The sequence below is a fragment of the Manis pentadactyla genome, chromosome 16 (genome assembly GCF_030020395.1).
Source record: "Manis pentadactyla isolate mManPen7 chromosome 16, mManPen7.hap1, whole genome shotgun sequence".
NCBI lineage: Eukaryota > Metazoa > Chordata > Mammalia > Pholidota > Manidae > Manis > Manis pentadactyla.
The window spans coordinates 60,436,475-60,457,997 of NC_080034.1; the positions used below are offsets into that span (position 1 = coordinate 60,436,475).

The following is a 21,523-nucleotide window of genomic DNA, read 5'->3' on the forward strand; positions in this document are numbered from 1 at the left end:
TTCCTGCAATGCAAGGATGGCTCAACATATGAAAAACAATAAATGTAATATACCACATTAAGAAAATGAAGGCAAAAAAATGCATGATCATCTCACTTAATGCAAAGACAGCATTTGACAAAATTCAATACTCTTTCATGATAAAAACAATCACCAACTGGAGACAAAGGGAAACCACTTCAACATAATAAAAGCTATAACTGAAAAACCCACTGCTAACATCATACTCAGTGGTGAAATACTTAAGGCTTTCACTTTGATATCAGAAACAAGATAAAGATGCTTGGTTTTGTCCCTTCTATTCAACACAGTACTCAAAGACCTAACCACAGCAATTAGACAATGAAAAGACATAAAAGACATACAAATTAGAAAAGAAGGAGTAAAAAATATTCATTCACACACGTTTTTATATGTAGAAAACCATGAAGATTTCATCACAAGAAAAAAAATTAAATAAATGAATTAGCAGACTTGTAAAGTCAACAACAAAAAATCAATTGTTTCTATATACTTACAATAAAAAATCGAAAGAGGAAATTAAGAAAACAAGCTCCATTCACAACAGCACTGAAAAGAATAAAATATTTAGGAATAAATTTAACCTAGAAAGCCAAAGACTTGTACACTGAAAATTATAAAACATTGCTAAAAGAAATTAAAGAAGATATAAATAAATGGAAAAACAATCTGTGTTCATAGACTCAAAGTCTTACTATTGCTAAGATGTCTTTACTACCCAAAGTGATCTACCGGTTCAATGCAATTCCTATCAAAATACCCAATGATACTTTTTGCAGAAATAGAAAATTTCGGCCTAAAATTCATATGGAATCTTAAGGGACCCTGAGTAGCCAAAAAAATATATTGAGAAAGAACAAAGTTACAGATCTCACATTTTCAGATTTCAAAACTTACTACTAAATTGCATTAATCAAAACAGTGTGTTACCAGTATAAAGACAGATATATGGAATAAAATAGGAAGCCCAGAAATAAATCCTCACAGATATAGTCAAATGATATTTGACAATGTAGACAAGTCCATTTAACAGGTAAAGGACAGTTTTTTCAACAAATAATATTGGGAAAACTGGATAGCCACATGCAGAAGAATGAAGCTGGACTCTTATCTTACACCATATAAAAAGATTAACTCGAAAAGCATCAAAGACCTAAACATAAGAGCTAAAACTAAAACTCTTAGAAGAAAACACGGGAAAATCTTCATGACATTGGATATGGTACCAAAAGCACAGGCAACAAAAGTGAAAACAGATAAACTGGATTTCATCAAAATTTAAAACTTTTGTATATCAAAGAACATAATCATACAGAGCGAAAAGGCAACCCATGAGATGGAAGGAAATATTTGCACATCACATATCTGATATTCAGTTAATATCCAGGAAAATTCCTATAACTCAACAACAACATCAAAACCAACTCAATTGGAAAATGGGCAAAGGCCTTAAATGGACATTTCTCCAAGGAAGTTATACAAATGGCCAATGAGCATATGAAAAGGTGCTCACCATCATTAATCACCAAGAAAATGCCCATCAAAATCACAATGATATACCACTTCTTAATATCCATTAGGATAGTTATTATCAAAAAATAGTAATAAACTTAACATAGCAAGTGTTAGTAAGGATGTAGATAGAATGGAACTCTTGTGCATTGCAGATAGGAATGTAAAATGGCACAACTGATATGGAAAATGGTATAGTGGTTCCTCAAAAAATTAAGCATATGATCTAGCAATTTCACTTCTGGATTCATACCAAAAAACACTGAAAGCCAGTTCAAACAAATATTTATAGAGCTATGTATATAGCAGCTTTTTCCTTAGTAGACAAAAGTTTGACATGACCCAAGTGTCTATCAACAGATGAATGGATAACAAAATGTGGTCTATAAATACAATGGGATGTTATTAAACCCTAAAATGGAAGGAAATTCTGACACAGGCTACAACATGGATGAACCTTGAAGACATGCTTAGTGAAACAGCCAGTCATAAGAGGACAAACACTGCTTGATTCCTTTATTTGAGGAACCAGAGTAGATAACCTCATAAGAGAGAAAAAGTGGAATGATGTTTGCTGGAGGCTAGGGGACAGGTGACATGTGGAGTTAGTGTTTAATAGGTACAGAGTTTCTGTCTGGGAAGAAGAAAACATTCTGTGGATAAATGGTAGTGATGGTTACAAAACAATATGAATGTACTTCATCCCACTGAACATGCATTTAAATAGTTAAAGTGAAAATTTATGAAAGAAAAATAATTTAAAGTACCTGAATCCTTTTCACCCTGTCAAACACATAGAATACAAAATAGTACTGATGAAAGAAATTTTGTGTTATAAAAATGAGAGATTGCTTAAAAGATGAATGGATGTACCATCTCTTACACACAATGGCTGACTCTGTTCCTGGTTGACTGTGATTCTTCATCTCGTTCTCTTCAAACAATGAGTATACCTCCTTTTCTCGAACGTCTTTTATTAAACCATTAGTCTGCAGTAAAAGACTCTAAAACTTAAGAGCTAGATAGCTTTGAATTGTCAAAATCAGAATGAAATTGCAAAATTTTTATTATCAGAGGAATTAAGGAAGGTATGCCCTAAAGCAATCAAAATTAACAGACTGTTCTGCAAAAAAGAAATAATCAAGTTATAAAGAATGTGACTATAAAGGGGTAGCATGTGAGAGACTGAAGGTTTATGGAAATGTTTTTCATGTGACTGTGGTGATGATTACATGAATCTACAAATGCGTTAAAATTTGCAGAACCATACACCAAAAAGGAGTAAGTAAAAAGTTTTTTCAGCAGCACAATCCCCATGTTTCACTTAATTATATCTTTATTCATTTTCTCTCAGTCATAGAATCTACATTATAGGCCTCTCCACTGGCCACTTGAGTTATACTTGTACTTTTAGAGGATGAGAGAGAACAGCTAATAACCACCTTGAAGTGTTAAACAAACACAGCAGTATCTTTAAGTGATTAACAGAAAGTTAATCTACATTAAGCATGAGACATGACATTCCACTCTTAATCATCCCCTAGCTTATGGAGAAGTGTGTCAAGTATTTACTACCAGACATGGGCCAGCATCTCCCTGTTCCAGAATATGCCCCTTGTCAGCTCTCCCGGGGATATAATCAGACCTTCACTTAAATATACTTGTAACAATAGCAAAGAACCTTCGGGGTATGATGTGAAAACTGTAAGTCAGAAATCATTTTTGTTTTATTTATTATGCTGTCATTTACTGTCATGTAGTAAAGGCTGAAGAATCTAATTCCCTTCACTACTGGAAGTATAGCAGCTCGTCTTTTTTATGCAGATTTACTATCTGAAAGATGCTTAACTTACACAGTTACCTGATGTTCCTGTTCTGGTCTTGCCACAGTCTGAGTTCTCATGTGGACAAAAGCACACTCAACCCAAGTCATCTTCCTGTTACCTTGCCATCTCTTTTGGTGCCTGCCTGAAAAAAATTTGAAATACAGTGTTTTTTATGTGCATGTGTTTACATCTATGTCCTTCATTATATGCATTTTTAAAACACACTGTATTATCCAGATGCTGTCAGCAATACCATGCAGGCCATACAGAGACAAAAGGAAAAAATCAATAATACTGATCCTAAAATCTAAAATTTTTATATTTTATTCATCATTGGATTTTCTGCATTGACTTTAATTTTTTTTAATGTTGCCTTAGAATGTTATTTATCTTCATTACTGAGTTTGTTGGCAGCCCCTTAAATTTTGCAGCTGATGAGCATATCTCTCTCACCTCATCCTGGCCCCAGATGACAGTACAAAAAATTTAAAGGAGAAGTAATGGAATATCCTTAAGAAAAAATTCAAAAGACTGAGAAATACACCATTGATTCTGCCATTCAGAATTGTGTTTTACCAACTGCACTCATTTCCTAGGGCTGACATTACAGAGTACCACAAACTGAGTGGATTAAAACAACAGCAGTGTATTGTCTTCCAGTTCTGGAGAATGGATGTCTGAGATCAAGTTGTCTGCAGGACCCGCTGTCTCTGAAAGCTTTATAGGGAGAATCCTTCCTGTCTTTTCCTACCTTCTGGTGGCGGCCAGCAATCTTTGGCAGTCCTCAGCTTGCAAAGGCATCACTCCACTTTCTGCCTCCATCACTTTCTCCCTGTGCATCTTCACATCATCTTCTCATAAGGACCCTGGACATATTGAATTAAGGGCACCCTCCTCCAGTATGACCTCATCTTAACTAATTACATCTGCAATGACCTTATTGCCTAATAAGGTCCCATTCTGAGGTACGGGGGCGGTTAGGACTTCAGTATATTTGTTTGGAGAATGCAATTCAACCCATAACACTGACCAAAACACTTGATAATTCTTATTTAAATACTTGGTCCACAGCACATCAAGTTGCTTGCACAGGATTAGTGTGGGATATAGAAGTGTGCGGTACAAATGCATGTCACCCTGGCCACCCACCTGCCCCATTCTGCTCTCTTTCCCTCCAGGCGCCCCCTTACTCACTTCTTCCTCTTCTTCTTGGCTCCTACTTTCTCCTATTACCACCTATCCTCCTTTACTCTGTTCTTACCCACAGCACAGCTCCTTAACCTATCTCTTCCCAATTCCACTCCATAACCCAGTACCTCATGGTAGAGAGACCGTGGCCTGAATAGTCCCTCATTCTTTGACCAGCTGACTTCCTGTTGTCATTCAATTGATCTGAGTCTCCTACTCAACTCATCTGCCTAAACTCTCAACAGTGCTAAAGCTTGGTTGTAGAGACTTAATGTAAGGTGATTTTCATGCATCGTTACTATTTCCTAACAGCTTATTTTCCTCAGTGCATGGGAAAAGTCTGCAAACCTTCTAATGTGAGCCATCACTAGACTCAAGATTCCATGAGGATCGGGGAGACCAGGGAGAGAGAGAGCTAAGACTTAGAAATGCAGCGACTGTCTATTCACACCACACACTGGTTTCCTATTCTTCTAGGACAGGCACCACCTTAGAGCAGTAAACCATTTGTTTAATCACTTTGCTTTTCCCTGACTGCTAGTAATGAAATGCTGCACTCTTTAAAATAATTTCCTGACTATTTGCTAAGATTCATCTCTGACATTTCATTAAATATGATCATTTAACTGTACAAGTACAAATGCATTTTTAATTTAGCTTACTACAGATATTACAGATGTGGGGAAATGAATTCGTATTGCTCTAGGACAAATATATCATTCCCATATGCATGCGACAAAAGAACAAATTATTAAAAATTACTGAGACTTCCATGAAGATTTATGTTTAACTTTTCCATTTTCAATCTCCATGTCACAGTGGAAATATATAGCATGTCCCTTTGTCAGCCATGATTCTATGAAGAATGTGTTGGTGATTCCATGAGGATCTTGATCAATAGCCTTCATCCTTGTCAGTGACACACTGTGGTACTAAGAGATGGAGACTGAGCTGCAGTCTTATCACTAAAGCAGTTGGTTATTTGCCTTCTTTTTTTTTTCACTTTTTTAAATTAAGGTATTATTGATATACACTCTTATGAAGGTCTCATGTGAAAAAACAATGGGGTTACTACCTTTATGCATATTATTTTGTCCCCCCAGACCCCATTGCAGTCACTGCCCATCAGTGTAGTAAGATGCCAGAGTCACTATTTGCCTTCTCTGTGCTACACTGTCTTCCCCGTGATCCCCCACACCATGTGTGCCAATCATAATACCCCTCCATCCCCTTCTCCCTCCCTCCACTCGCCCTCCTGCACCCCTCCCCTTTGGTAACCACTAGTCCCTTCTTGGAGTCTGGAGTCTGTTACTGTTTTGTTCCTTCAGTTTTGCTTCATTGTTATACTCCACAAATGAGGGAAATCATTTGGCATTTGCCTTTCTCCACCTGGCTTATTTCATTGAGCATAATGTCCTCCAGTTCCATCCATGTTGTTACAAATGGTAGGATTTGTTTCTTTCTTATGCTGAATAGTATTCCATTGTGTATATGTACCACATCTTCATTATTTGTCTTCTTTACAAAAGAAAACAGCAATAGAAAGTGTGTCTTCTATCCTGTGTACTATAAATCCAACTATAGTTCATGTTTAAGTTTAGTTTAATAGGTAAGTACCCAAAATATAAACTGACATTCTTGAATGTCTTCTTTGTCATTGGATTCAAAACTGAGCGATGAAAGAACAAGGTTGGTTTTTGACCTTGAACTATAAAGTCTAGACCTTACAAGTCATGAACTAATAATTATTTATCTCATAGGGTAGACAAGTGTTTCCATAAAATGTACTCATATTATTGTGAAAAGAAATAAGCTTATTTTCAAAAGTCATTGTGTATATTTTAGACAGAGGACAAAAGCAAAATAATAGAGATTTGAGACAATTATCTAGAAGGAAATTCATTCCAAAAGTAGAAGATAGAAGCTTGTAATTTCCAGAAATCAAAAACCTAAAAGAATTCAAAGATCTTTCACACTTTAGACACCAATAAAATAAAAATCGTAGGAATTTCAAGTCCTCTACTAATAACAAGATTTAAGTTTGGAAAGAACCTTTGAGGTCATGTGAATTATGCCTAATTTGCTTATTTTACAAATAAGAAAAATGAGGCTCAAATGATTTGCCCAGATACACAAGTTGGTGGAAACGCCAAACTAGAAGCCAGGACACTCAATTCCTATCAGCACGTGATTCAAGAAATTTCTACAGGCCACATCGGCAGGGACTGTAAGCCTCACTTTGCATATGAAGATACTAAGCTGACAACCAAAGGCACTGTATGCAGCTAAACAACTGGCCATCAACTGAGTGACAAGTGGCTCACCTGCCTAGAAGGGCAGGGATAAGAAAAGTTAAGTGATAGTAGATTGTTATAGGAATTTCCTTCTCAGCCTCATGAAAAAATACTAACCTCATAGACCTCCTGACTGAAAGGAGGTTGACTGATGTCTGATTGTTAATACTATGTGTCAATTTGATTTTGTGTGTCAACAGCATCATGGGGTGCCCAGATATTTGATCTAACACTTTTCTAGGTATGTCTATAAGGGTGTTTCTGGATGAGAATAACAATTGAAGAGATAGACAGAATAAAGCAGATTGCTCTCCCTAACACGGTGGGCCTCATTGATCGGTTGGGGGCCTGAATAGAATAAAAAGGCTGACCCTACCCTGAGTCAGGGAGTTCCTCCTCCCTTGGTGCCTTCAAACCAGGACACTGGCTTTTTCCTGCATTCAGACTCAAACTGAAACATCAGCTCTTCAGATTTGGCCTGGAATCATTGGCTCACTCTCCTTATCTCCAGTTTATTGACTGCAGGTATTGGGATTTATCAGCTTCTATATTTATGTGAGCCAATTCTTTATAATAAACCTCTTTCTCTTTACTATACATCTTACAGGTTCTATTTCTACATGTCTCTGACACCTTTAAATTTCACACTGTTTATAATTACTTTGAAAAATTACCAAGTCTCCTTCATGAGAAACTTTAACTCAGGAAAACACTGTAGAAATGCAAAGCCCAAAAGAGTTTGCAGAAATACAAAACCTCACAAACCAGAGCTATTGGATTATAGTTCTGAAACTGATGCCACATAAGTGTCACACAAAAATTCTCTGTGTTGCAATCAGAAGGCTGTCAGTCTCCAGGCCTCAGGAGTGTGAAATAGACCAAACTGACTGTCTTCTTTCTCCAACAGGGGAGGTTTTGAAACATCACAGAGTGATCACACAACTTACAAAATTACTGACACTGCTTCAAGTCACTCACATTTGATTTAGATCGCCTCTCTTTCAATGAGCAAACTCCTTTTCTCTCACCAAGAGGTGCAGGGAGCTCCTTCCAAGCACAGTGCGTTAAAACACAACTGAAGAGATGTGGTTGCCTCAAAGTCATAATACTTTTGAGTGGTAGCATCGAATCACCTTGCTACGTGATGAATTAGGCCAGCCAGTAGGAGCTTTAATTCACGTGCTCCAGGCTTGTACAATACAACCATGTATAAGTGCTATTATTCTGCGTCTGTTACAAGTGATGGCTCTGAATGAGGTTGCGTGCCTGTGAGCACCTTGCTCTTCAGGAAGTATCCCAGAGTGATAAGGTTGAAGTGAGATGATTATTGACAAAGTTGTTTTTTTTAACCACAGGAGCAAACGTGTCATTTTTTCAAAAGCTGAACCATAATCTGCTAATTCAAACAGATTTCTTAATGCACTGTGTCAAAACGTTAAGAGAATAATTTTGTCTCTTTGAGACTTCACAAACAGCAGGACCTAGAATAGAAGTGAACAACTTTCCTGCCATAAGTCCTTGTTTTCAAATATTTTTAGTATGCAAGCCTGCCACTGACTACAGCATTCATGATGAGATTTTTGCACCACACCTTTAATTTAAGAAGTCTGCTGTCAGTTTCTTTGTCTTGTATGAGAACAGTTGTATTGTTTCCATTACTTCCAGTGTACAGAAGGAAACTGAATCCTCAGCTTGCTTAAAGAAATATTTTCCTTTTTATCGTGAGTGGTAAGGAAGGAGAGCTGTATTCTGAGGGGGATGGGAATAACAGAGAGACTTACCTGAAATGAAATACAGGGTTAGCCTTTCGCAGTGATAACTAGAGAAGTAATGGTAGGCTTATCTTGGCTACATCCCATCATCCCCTTCTAGGAATTTTGAGTGCCAAGCAAAGCTTTATGTAGGATGTCCATCTTGACCCCAGTCAGCAGCAAACAAACCTCATGTTAAAGGAATGCCTGCAGTTATCCCACCTTTACATGATTTAGTCCAGAACAGCCACATTTACTCAGTCACATCCCATTCAATATCTTGACTGTTAGGGATCTCCACCCATTTGTCAATCACCCCTCTGGTGCCTATCTGTCTGCCCCAAACTTGGTGTTCAAATACCTCCCTCCCGAGCCCTTTGAATTCCGATCTCCTCTCTCCCCTACTCACAGACCAAGACTGATAATGACCTCACTGTTTGGAATCAACTCCCCCACCTGAGTACTATGCTTGCAGTTAGTTCCTTTGAAAAATGAGTCACCCTTTGGGTAGTAGATGAGAGTCATCACACAGTAGAAGGCAGGGGACTATTAGAAGATGGGAAGTGAGCTTCCCATCTAAGCATAAATCCATACAAGGTTTCCCCACCTATTTAAACTAGCCATAGCCACCTGGAGGACATACAGCATTAGCAAAGGTGGGCCTAGCCTCCCTCTTCTGTACTCCAGTTCATCCTCCAAAGCCCTGCCTCTCCCATCCCTCTTGCAGGCACCAAGACTCTCATTGCCTTTCTGCTGGATCTTCAACTTCCTATTAGCTTCTAATTTCAAGAAAGGTTATACTATTGATTCTTCACACCCTCCTGTGGAATCAAGTTGTGTTGCCTCTGATAACTGAACAATTGTTCAGGGCCTGGTAAGTGCATCATTCTGCCTAATGAGAGAGGCCGCAGAGTGGGGTGCTCCTAGCTCAGAGTCCAGAAACCGGGGCACAAGCTCAGCCATGCTAACCACTTCTGCAACTTCCACTTTGGCTTCCTCACCTCTGAAATAACAGCACTATGCTAGGTGACATCAAAGAGATCTGTCACTCTGTGCACCTGTGGACTTAAGTTTGCACAGAATTTTATTCTTTCCAGTGGACTTTCATACACTCATTTAACATATGTTATCTTATCTTCAGCTTCAAACTAGGCTGTGAGGTAGATGAGGAAGGTATGCCTCCCATACTGTAGATGGGGACCCTAAGGCTTGGTGAGATTAACTTACTTCCAGCAGGTCATGTCTCTCCAAAGGTACTTAATATGTGGTTAGAATTCATGTAAAAAAGAAAAAGAACAATAAAAGGTAACATCTGTTTTGTAAGGCAGGAAATACTATGGGAATTTGGAAGAACCATCCCACTCTCCCAACCCCCAAATATCACCTGGGACAACTTTAGTTGGAAAAAATACCTTCCAATGGAGGGGCAAGTTGGGCCAGACCAAAATGTAATGATGTGAACCAAAAAAGGCCTTCACAGCAAGGGAAGCAGCACGAGCATAGGCAAGAGAATACTTCTCATCTTCCTAGATCTATACTTGGCAGAGGATCTTGTTTTCAATTGTATTGGAAAACATGTTGATTTCAGAAACTTAAGAAGTAACTATTAAATGCTATTTCTGGACTGTAAATGAGAGAGGTGCCCACCCAGTTCTAGAGTGAAAGTGGTACTTATGATAAATAGAAGCCAGGATGAAAGAAAATTTTCACTGACCCAGATCAAACACCTTGTCATCTATCAAGAGCTGCTTTTGATAAGCAAAGGAATGACTATCCAGAACTTATCATTCTTACTGTTCCGGATCAGCAAAAGCAAATAACCTACTTTCATAAAAATTGCTAAGATAATTTTAATAAAGGTGTTAGTGCAACCGAAATACCCTATCAAACAAGACACCGGTTTCCCTTTTCTAAAGTAATTCCTAAAATAATGTCCCACCTTTCCCCTAATTTTCTCTCTGACATATTAGAGGTGGAAGTAAAAGCATTTTCCTGACCCTGCTCTGCATGAAGTGCATAGCATTTGTAGTTTTACTCCATTTCTTATACTTTTAAAAAATGTTATATATAAAGGCAATGTTTCAGTTATTTTACAACCCCAGCTCTTATTTATTCTTTAACTCAAAACTTAATACTTAGTGTTAGTGTATGTCTGAATCTTAGTTGACTTAAATTGCATGACTTAGAGAGGCAGGACTGTGTACATTTAATTCCATTTTTATGGCATTCCTAGTGCTACTTCACATACACCCAAGTACCTAATGGTAAGGAAAACGAGATAATGCTGGTGAAGATGACATTCATTAAGATGATGGTGATGATGGAAGCTCACAATGACTAATGATAATTCATCCTCTTCAATAATTTCTGCACTAAATATGAACCAGTTTTCTATGGTTTCCAAGTTTCTTTCCTACTCAGCAACACCGAGTTTCGCTAAAAGGTTTTTACCTGCTCTTCAGGATGACTTGATGCAGTGAAAGAAAATGAGAAGTTTTCCATAACTCAGAAGAACTCTTGCTTCAACACAAGGGAACTCAGCAGTAAAACATGTCAAGTGGAATAAAGGAGAAATTACAGGAGAAAAATATATCATAACAAGCTTCGGATGACCTCCTTTGAGGAGGAGGACTGCTAAAATAGAAGAGAAAAATACATGCCAGAGAGTTCATTTCTGCCGATAAATGTTTGAAACTTGAGCATATCTAAGGAGATGCTGGAGGCAAAGAAGCCATTTGATAACATGTTTGGTCTAAGAAGGCAGGACGAGGCTACCTCTTCCCATCAGGCAGACCAGAGCTGATTAGCCATGACAGGTGGCTTTGAATAATTGCTCTAATCACTCCAGTGAGCCTTCTACCTTGTCCTAGCAAAGGAGTAATGCCTTAGCCAGCTTCAGGGGCCAGATACCCTAAACCTGACATCTCTAACAAAGCTGCATTTATTTTAATGGAAGCATCATTTGATGTTGCTCATCAGAAGGGATGGGAGAGAGTTCAGTGGAGACCTCCCAGTTGGCCGTAGCTACTAAGGGCCTCATTAAACGACTCAGGAGCTTGTATCTGCAGGTTAGCTTGATGTGATGACCAGTTAGTGGAGACTGATCATAGCAAGAAGGGCAAAAATATGTCACCCAGAATTGGGTTGGAGATTCAGCTCTTACAGAGAGTAGGGAATAATTAGGGCAGTGTGTCATCAAAACTTTTCATGTCAACTAAGGAACATGCTCTTTCTCAATAAGGAACTCTCAGATCTCCTGAAAGCTTTTAGTGACAGGGACTTCCTTCCAGCTTTCCTTCTCATGGAAATGCCAACTTACCCTAGAAGGCTAAGTGGTGAGACACTCTTGCTTGACTTCTTGGTCACTTGTGCATTTGTTTTGCTACAAAAATCAAACATTAATGATAAAACTTCTTATCTCTTGAGGAAATTGAGTGTCTATGGTGTTCCCTAATGCCCAAGTACTTTTGTCTTACTATTCAGATAAATTTCTAGAGAAGCCAAAATAACTTACTCTGAGTCTGAACGGCAGATTGCCCTAACTGCCCATCCAATGGTGAGGAATTTTCATGGGAGAAAAGCACTGCATGAAAATCTCTGTAATGCACTAGGGACTACTGGAGCTCACAGAGCGACTCTAAGCAGTCCTGGACATCACCACCTGTTCATCCACCAATGTGCAGACTTTTCCTTATTACAGAATTTAGCATACGTTATTAGAGATTGTTTTTGTGTCTGTCTCTCCCTCCACATGAACCTGAGCTCCTAGAGGACTGGAACCATTCGGCTCACCTTGCAATCCCCAGTGCCGCCCACAGGAACTGGCAATCCATAGATGTTCAATAAATGTTGCACAACCAATATTCCTCCACAGCCTGAATTAATTGCTCTGGGTAGCACAATTCCAAATGCTCGTTTTAACCAAAGTTGTGCTTCGGAACTAATTTTCGTGTTATGTTGATACCATTCCTTTACTCTTCTTCGTCTTTTTTTTTTCTCTTTCTTTTTCCATCCTTCATTCATTCTATCTCATTCACTATAATGCTAATGTAAGATTTTCCTTAAGAAAAGTGTGTCAGAGAAGGAAATAAAGAGAATGGATGCTTATTAAGTGACTACTGTATGTTTATTAGGTGTTAATTTTTTTCTCACATTACCTCTTTCAACCCTCACAAAAAATAATGAGAGGCAGCTAGTATTGTCCCAGTTGAGGAAGTGGGTGCTCAAAAAAGGTAGGAAATTTGCATTATGTCTATTCTAATTCCAAATTATATAAGCTTTTCCCTGTACCAAACTGTTAGGGGGGAAAAAAGGAAAGCTGTTGAAATAAGGTAGAACATGGCCTAAAAAGGCTCCGAGTCTCAGTGGATTCCTTTATTGTTCAAGTTAACAGAAACAGCCAAATTTTCTGTGCTGAAGCTAAATTTTAGACCACCCAACGCTCTTCACATAAGCCTTACTGACTTCATAAAGGCAGAAGCTCATAGAGACTGCTACGTAAAAGAATGTTTCAGAAAATATACATGTACACACAGCACCTCTGCCCTTCTTGCCAGGAAAACTATAAAGATTCTGTTTCTTTTTATAGAGGGAGAACATTAAGGAAAGAGTGAAATCCATCTTAGATTAGATTAGATTTAAAATGTCATTAAAGCTGCTTTTACAAGTGTTAACACAGTAGAAAAATGGACACTGTTTCAGTAACAAAGGAAAAACAAGTTATTTTCAAAAGGAAACGTGACGGTCCTTTCAGAGCTTTGCCAACAATTGCAAGGCGTCTAAAGCCTTGGAGCTTGCACAAGGACTCTGCTCACCCAGCCCGGTATGACAGCACTGCTTCCCAGGTAAATGCAGCCAGAGCAAAGATCCCATTTAACAATCTGACAGTTCTCTCAAGAACAGGACAGTAAAAAACATAAGCTTGAGTGAAGTAACTGTACTTTCTCTTAGGCACAAAAAGACTGCCTGAAGGCCCACAGCAGCCAGGAGACATAAAAGTAACACAACTTTTGCTTCTACATAAACCAAAACCTTTTGTGGGGTTTTACTTCAATTAATGCCCCGTCTGACTTTGACACCTTATCACAAAGACAAGGCACAAAGTTATAAGTAAGATAGTGTGCCTTTTGCAGGTAGCAGTTGCCTTTATTCATCTGTGGGTGCTAATCCTAGACAAAGTACACTCATATTAAAAGAGATCTTAAAGTATCTTCTGTATGTATATTGAGAGGTTAAAACTAAGTGTGTTAGGCAAGAACCTGGAAAGTTAAGACCTTCATGAGTAATTCTTATGCCATGACAGTATAGGGTTTTTTAATATAAGCCAAACATTCATAAACTGCTTCAAATAGTTTGCAGATAATAAATAAATAATTATATAAAGCTTTGAAAATGGAAAGCAAGCTCTCTAGGAGAAGTACACTTCTCTGTGACACAGGAAGGACAATTCCTTGTAGGCCATGTTTCCATTTTATAAACTTAACTGTAGACTTCCCCCTAAAGAACTTAAGGAAATCATGCAATCCCCTTTTTAAATCTATGGGATTATGTGTGACATAAGCAGTAAACTTCATTCCTTTAATTTACTATTTTACTTACAGTGACTAATGACGTTTGCTGCAAAGACAATTAAGTCTTCTTCCTTGCTTAAAGGTTCATGATCCCAAATCCTCTTTTCTGATTCCTTCAGCAACAAGTGTTTTGGCCTCTTTCACACCTGCCTTCACTATTTTTCTGATTAACAAGCCAGTTGTGCAGACCTTACAATTGCTGCTGTCAGAGGAACTAGACCCACACCACAGGGTCAGAACCCATCTCTTTAGCTGCTGCTTCCTTCAAAAACTATACCATTAGCAGTCCAGAGAGAAAACATGGGAAGGAACAAAAGAGCACAAAATAAAGCTGAGGCATTTTATAGTCACTACAAGAAGCAACTCACATAAGGTGGTAATAAATAACATGCAGGGTATTTTAGTCAACTAGAATTCAAATCCTACTGATACAATTAAATACCAGAATCTCACTGCTACAACTCCTTAAATAGGATGAAAATATAGACAAGTTACTATCTGGAAAAAAAGGTACATTTTGTTTGCTTGAGTTTTGCAGACTTTCACTGAACTTTTCGTTCACACTTGTCATTTGAACACCTATATACTGGATTCAGACATCTTCCCTGCATAGTGCACAGACCTTGTCAACAGACCAATCCAAGCTGATAAGTATCTTAAGCAAACTGCCCAGGTGCTAAATTTGTGTCAACCCACTTATTGGAAAGTAACAATTAATGCAAAGTCATAGGGAATTCTTCCAATATGTCTCTATGTCTCTGGCTGAGTTTAATGAGGACTGAGATAAGAAGCTGGAGAAGGAAGATAGATGGGTGACATGGGCCAAATACAAGAGATCTAAGGCTAAAGTTCCCTAGACCAGACCTTCGTCTTGAAAAAGCTCTCTCTCCTTTCTCTCCTTTGGCCGCTTCATCATACTCAGTTTTTTTTTTATCATGACATACCCTAAAACCTAGGAAGCCTCCATTTTCACCCAGAACTCACTTAGATGCCAACAAAACCAAATTAATTACTCTTTTCAGTTTTTCCATTTCCATTACGAAATGGAAATACTTTAAATTCCATGTTTGGTATACTATTTTAGGATATACCACAGTTACAGTCATCAGACCAGGTTTTGCTGGGATAACATGCTATGCTCTGAATCTCAGTCTTGCAACACCACATGTATTTTCTGATCATATTAATTGTGAAAAATATGTCACATGAACACAGGGAGATAATTAACCTGCATATTTGTAAACAATAATATCTATCCCAGTGACAGACCAGTTGACAAGATTCTAAATCTGTTGTTTTAATCTCCAAGTCTTCATTCAGGGAGGGCTTTTGTATCATTTATTTTTCAGTGGAGTATGGGTAGAAAAGAAACCATGGAATATATAGAATTTTCAGTAAGTTAAAATAGAATACTTCTCTGATAAAACTTTAATGTATGTTAGTGATTTCTATTTTTCCAGGAAAAAAAAAGCAAGCCTGTTTAATGACCTGGGATGCCAGCCCATGGCATAAAAAAGGGATTTTGCTGAGCTACTCATCTTTCCCATCACAAACTGCTAGACTACTGTAGCAGACCATCTGATCCATCCTCCACAGGGCAGTCCCTCATCTTGTCACAAATACAGTTTGACCCTGTCATTCCTCTGCTTCCAACCTTAGCAGTCACTGGCTAGTTACCATGGTTGCCATGGTTACTACAGCCCTTCTGATGTGGTCCCAGCTTCCTTCTACAGCCTCATCTTTTGCTGCTCCCAGCTCCACCCACATCCCTCTCCCCTACCTTTCAGTTCCTCGAGTAAGCGCCCCTCACATGCTGTTCTATGCCTGGAATGTGTGAGCCTCCTTTCCATCTCCACCCTCAAAACTCTCTCCACTCTTGGCCTGGCCAACTCCTTCCTACACGTCCATTGCCGTTTGAGAGCAGCTTTTCCCTGGAAGCCTTTCCTAGGAACCAGAGATGGGGTTCAACACCTCTGATTTATGTCCCCACGTCTGGTCCTCAGCACTTCCTCTACCACAGCACTTGCTACGCTTATACTAAGTGTTCGTTTAATTGTTTGGCTCCTTCAGCAGACTTTTCTGCAGAAGTACTGAGAGACGCAATGGCCCAAGGAGGTCTGGGATCAGTTCAAAGAGACCTCACAGTTCACAGAGCACAGAATTCCCCAGCAGACACCGGCAGGATGCCCAAGGCCCATGCAGGGTCTACCATACTTCAGCAGATCCCCGTCAAGGGACAGAGTGACCAGGAAGGAGCAACATCTCAGCTCCAAGAGGATTCACGAGCTTCTCCTCCACCCAGACGCCACCTTGAGAAGAGTGAGTGGAAAGAGAGAAAGACCTTGATAGGGATTTAAAGTTTTTGAATTGAACCAATTTATCTGAAAAGAACTATTTTTTAAAAAAAGAAACCATTCTCTTAGTTGTCAAATTTAAATGTCTTCTCATATCAGGGAGAATGGGGGCTCTCAAGAATACATGTTCAAGTTTAAACACAATTTTTTTCATAACCTACATTATAGTTTATTAAACTTGACCCTACTTTGTCAATGGGCAAATTATCAACTCAACACTTCTGACCTAACCATTACCTTTGAATATTACAGTTATGTGAAGATTAACTACATAACACTTTCAAGAAATACTCATCACCCTTAACAAAATTCCTTCATTGTGATCAATTCATGTAATGTGTTTAGAATTAGACAAAGGATAACATTTACCTTTCTCAGTACAAGTGCTTTTGTGATATAAATGAAGAACTTGAGGTGGGGAGGGATTAAGTACATCTCACAAGATCACACAATACATGTGTGGATATACTTAATGGACATTAAGTTCATTTAAGTTTAATTACAAAGGCTATTCATATCCCACTTTTTCCAAAAGTTTGTAACAGGACTTTCTGTCTATAAGGTCTGTAGTGAAAAAAAAAAAAATTTAACCTAAAATATAAGGTTTAAAGTTCTACAAATATGGACTATCATTTATATAACTAAACTTCATGGTTTTCTTTAAAAAATTAAAGTTTTAGTTTTTAGGAATTAAAAGCTCAGCTCTTTTGATACCTATGTGACATCTTGAGCAAGTGATTTACCCATTTTGAGTCCAGTGTTATCTTGAAGCAAAGATGAGAGGAATGATATTTGTCATCAAAGGAAGTAAACATTAAGTAAGACATTAAGTAATGTAATTACTTAATTACATTACATTAAGTGAATCTGCTGCTCCACCCTTCCTGACCCTGTGGGAATCAAGAGGAAAAGGAAACGTCTTTGAAGAGAACGGAGATGGTGGTGATGTGTTACTGTCATCTTCTATCCAACACTCAGCATAGCTCAGGCTGTTGAAAATAGTTGGTGTTTCCACAGGAAGGGCAGTTCTTGGTTCCCATCACCCCTCTCATCCCTCGTCAACTGCAGGATCAACAAAGATGGGCTGTTTCTCTCCGTCGCTGGTGTTCATTGAAGCCCATGGGGCAAGGGCAGACATTGGCTACTTGTCCTAAGACTAGAACTGCAAAAGGAGCCCTTGTACATGGAGTCCTGACTGCTAAGGCTTCCAGAGCAAGAAGCTGCCATTGCTCACAGTAGACTTCCATTCCATGAATGAAAGAATGCAGGACTTGAGAGAAAGGATGACCACACTGTACCATACAAGATGTAGCAAATCCAACACTATCTCGATTGACTCAGCTGATTCGGTTAACAGTAAAGTGGAAGTCATTTTTCAAAAGGAAGTCATAGTCCAACATATAGAAATTGCCTTGCCATCTAACACGTTTTTAATAAAATAAAAATTAGAAAAGCAGTTCGAAGAAATTAAGTATAAAATATCATACTCTGGGAGTGAGAATCAGGGTCTTTGTTTTTAAAGAATTAAGGAGCAGATTTGCCCTGAAAATGTATTTGAGTTTGAGGGATGTTTGATAAATAATACATTTGTAATAGGAAATAAGTAGAATAACAACAACAAGAAAATGTCCTCATAAGTAGAACCAACCTTCCTGGAAAGTGAAGTAAGTGATTTGTAACTATGATTATTTAAGTTTTCTTACATTGTCTTCAGGTGGGGAGGAAAATAAGATTGGTAGAGACCAAGTTCTTTATTTAATGATAATGACTTGAAATCCATTGTAAAAAAAAAAATTACTTATTTACCTCAATTCACTGATCCTACTTCAAATACAAAGCATTTAGGAAGGGTTATACTTGAAGCTTTTATCAGACATTTACCACTTAGTATGAGTAAATTATCTCCTGAAAGCAACTTTTGAAAGCACAAATGTGTGGGGGAAACAGGGCTGGCAGTCAAAAGATAGAGTGGGGACTCAGAGGCACTAGATCCTTACAAGTTGGTGTCTAGAACATAACAAAAAAGAATATTTACCCAAAATGATGGCTGAACATCCGAAGGCCAACTTCTCTTGTTTCACATTTTGCCAAGGCCCAACCCAAATTGTTGAAAGAACTAAATAATTTCCAAGTAACTTTAGGGAGAGGCATCTAAAATCCATTTCATAGTGTCCACTTATTATTTATTTCCTAAGTGGCTCAAATGATGAAAAATGGTCACATCCTTCCTGAAACACTGCACATTACTTATTAGTTGGACAGAGGAAGCAGAGGAAGTAGGCAAGGTCCCTCTGGATAGGTGGGGAAAAACTGGATCAGTACTCCATCAAACGTCACCCTCTAAAGGAAGGTGCCATCTCTGCCTTCTTCAGTGCTATACTCCCAGTGTCAAGCTCAGTCCTGGGGCAGGGACTTCAGTGACCATTGTTAATTGACTGACCATGTGAGTAAATATTGTGTGACCATCATTAAACTGTTATGAAATACGCAGGGCAGGTATCATGTGGCCACTGAGGAAACAGGCTCAGAGGAGTCAAAGGATTTCCCCAAAGTCACACAAGACAAAAACACATGCACTCCTGGTTCCTCCTGCAAACTAATTCTATCCAACTGGGTGCCTCTCTCAATGGACTGAATGTTGTATCGATCCAAAATATACATGTTGAAGCTCTAATCCCCATTGTGAAAGTATTTGGAGGTGGGGACTTTGGGAGATAATTAGGTTTAGATGAGGTCACGAGTGTGATGGAAATAATGACCAAGACATTCTCTCTCTCTGTCTTCCTGTATGTCTCTCTCTCCCATGTAAAGATACAACAAGTAGGCAGCCTTTTGCAAGCCAGGAAGAGGACATTCCTGCAGGCTTCTAGATCTTGGACTTGCCAGCCTCCAGAACTGTGAGAAATAGATGTCTGTTGTTTAAAGGCCCCCAGACTAATAAGGTATTTTGTTACAGCAGCCTGAGCTAACTAATAGGGACTCTAAGTTTACCCTGAATTTATTTGAGTTGCTTTTCACCACCTGATATAGAACCACATTTAATAGAACCTTAAAACAGTCCCTACTGTGTTGTGCACCAGGATTTTATGTGTACCAGTAAGAGAAAAACTACCTCCAATCCCAGTAGGACACAATGCTTCCTTATCACATAGAAAATCATTTTGTGATGCTCATTAAGAGAACTTTTTAAAATCTAACTCAGCATAGATTTCATCCGGTATCTCCCATGTGCATACATTTTTTTAAGTGAAATAAATCAATCAACATATTCCTAAAACTTTTTCACAGAGTCCAACTCTTTTGAATTATTTTTTGACCCAAAGCCATCTTATGTTTATGTTTTGAGACACAATGTCATCTTTCATGGACATTAAGATCATTGGTAATGAAGCATTTCTTAAAATAAATCCATAAGAGACTTTTAAATCTAACAGAGTTGGGCTCCTGTCCCACTTTTCATTATGCAATATGGGCCTATTTGGACTCCATCCTCCAGGAAGTGCTAATTCCTCTGATTTGTCATTCACCAACTCCCACCCCATGACCATTTGTTCACAGAGGCTAAGAGAATGGCACGCATTGTCTCTAGAATTTTTTCCAAGCTCTGGTCACCCACTGTGAAGTTTTTGATGTTATATGTTTCAGGCAATGGCCACTACAAACCAACAGGGGCTATAAGAGGCATCTCAGTATCAGAAATGTTTTTTAAAATTATATGCATTTGGAACAAGTGAAATTCAGTTTTATGGGTTTTCTACTTGTTCTTGTGTCTCTCCACCAGAATGTGAGATCAATGATTTTGCCTATTTGTTTATAGCTATGTCTCCAGCCCTGGCATGTTCAGTGCTCCATAAACATTTATTGAAGACATGATTGAATTAATTCATTCATAAATTCCACTAAGTTACCAATTTAAGAGAGGTTTCCTTCTTTTCAGTTAAAATGTGCTCTTTGTTGAAGAGCAGTATTTATAGTATGATCTTTTCAGAGAGAAATTTTAAGAAGATAAATAACCATAGGTTAAGAGTTATGCTAACTAATTTTTCTTTCTTTTATCTATACTTCCTAAATTTTCTAACATGACATTAGTGCGTTACTAATTTTATAATAAAAGTATATCTGCACATTATTTTAATTCATGCTGCTTTAGTTTTATGTAGTAAAACTAAAGCTATCCATACTGCATAAGAAATCCACAGTTGCAATTCAGTTATTTTTGCACTAACTCTATTTTCAACCATTTAACTTTTAGAGCATCTTGCTATAGGGCTCCTTAAAAATGCATGTCTACAGCCTGAGGTTATATGGAAGGAGACCATGTTAAGGTACTTTGGGATCAATCAAAATGTTGATATTTTATGGCATTTATTGGGCCCTGGCTCCTGTGGGCACAAGCAGATCCCTTTTTCTCCCAGGTTCTGTGGTCTTCAGGGAGGGTCCCTGGACATCTGGAAGTTCTCTGTGATCTCACTGTTCTGAAGAGGACAATTGCAGGCCATTGGCAAGTCTATGCCATGCTACTCAAAAAGGCATAAAGAAGTGAAGGAAATTGAAGAACAGATTTCAGTCAAATATTCAGCATCTCAGACTGTTAAACTTCAATCTAGATCAGTGAGGGGATGATAGGGGTGTTACAGGCCAAACTGTGCCCCCAACCCCAATTCATATGTGGCATCTCTAACCCCAGAACCTTAGAATGTGACTGGGTTTGGAGACAGGGCCCTCAAAGAGATGGCTACATTAAAATGAAACTCTTACATTGGGTCCTAATCCAATCTGACTAATGTCCTTATAAGAAGAAGAAATCTGGGCAAACAAGAGGGACACTTCTACAGACAGCCAGCCACGTCAGGACGCAAGGGGAAGATAGGCATCTACAAGCTGGAGGGAGGAGCCTCAGAGGAACCAGTCCTGCCTGTAGCTTGATTTTGGACTTCCAGCCTCCAGAACTGTGAGAAAATAGATTTTTGTTGCTTAAGCCCCCCAGTCTGTGATATACTGTTATGG

The 21,523-nt window shown here is 38.4% G+C and overlaps 1 long non-coding RNA gene across 2 annotated transcripts in view; it reads right to left on the reverse strand.

The window, feature by feature from the left end:
* LOC118914125 (uncharacterized) overlaps positions 1–21,523 on the reverse strand; it is a 125,050-nt gene that overhangs the window by 23,568 nt on the left and 79,959 nt on the right. For both annotated transcript variants that reach the window (XR_008994299.1, XR_008994300.1), the window contains exon 3: positions 3,395–3,501. This is a non-coding gene — a long non-coding RNA (uncharacterized LOC118914125). The remainder of the gene's footprint in view (positions 1–3,394; positions 3,502–21,523) is intronic.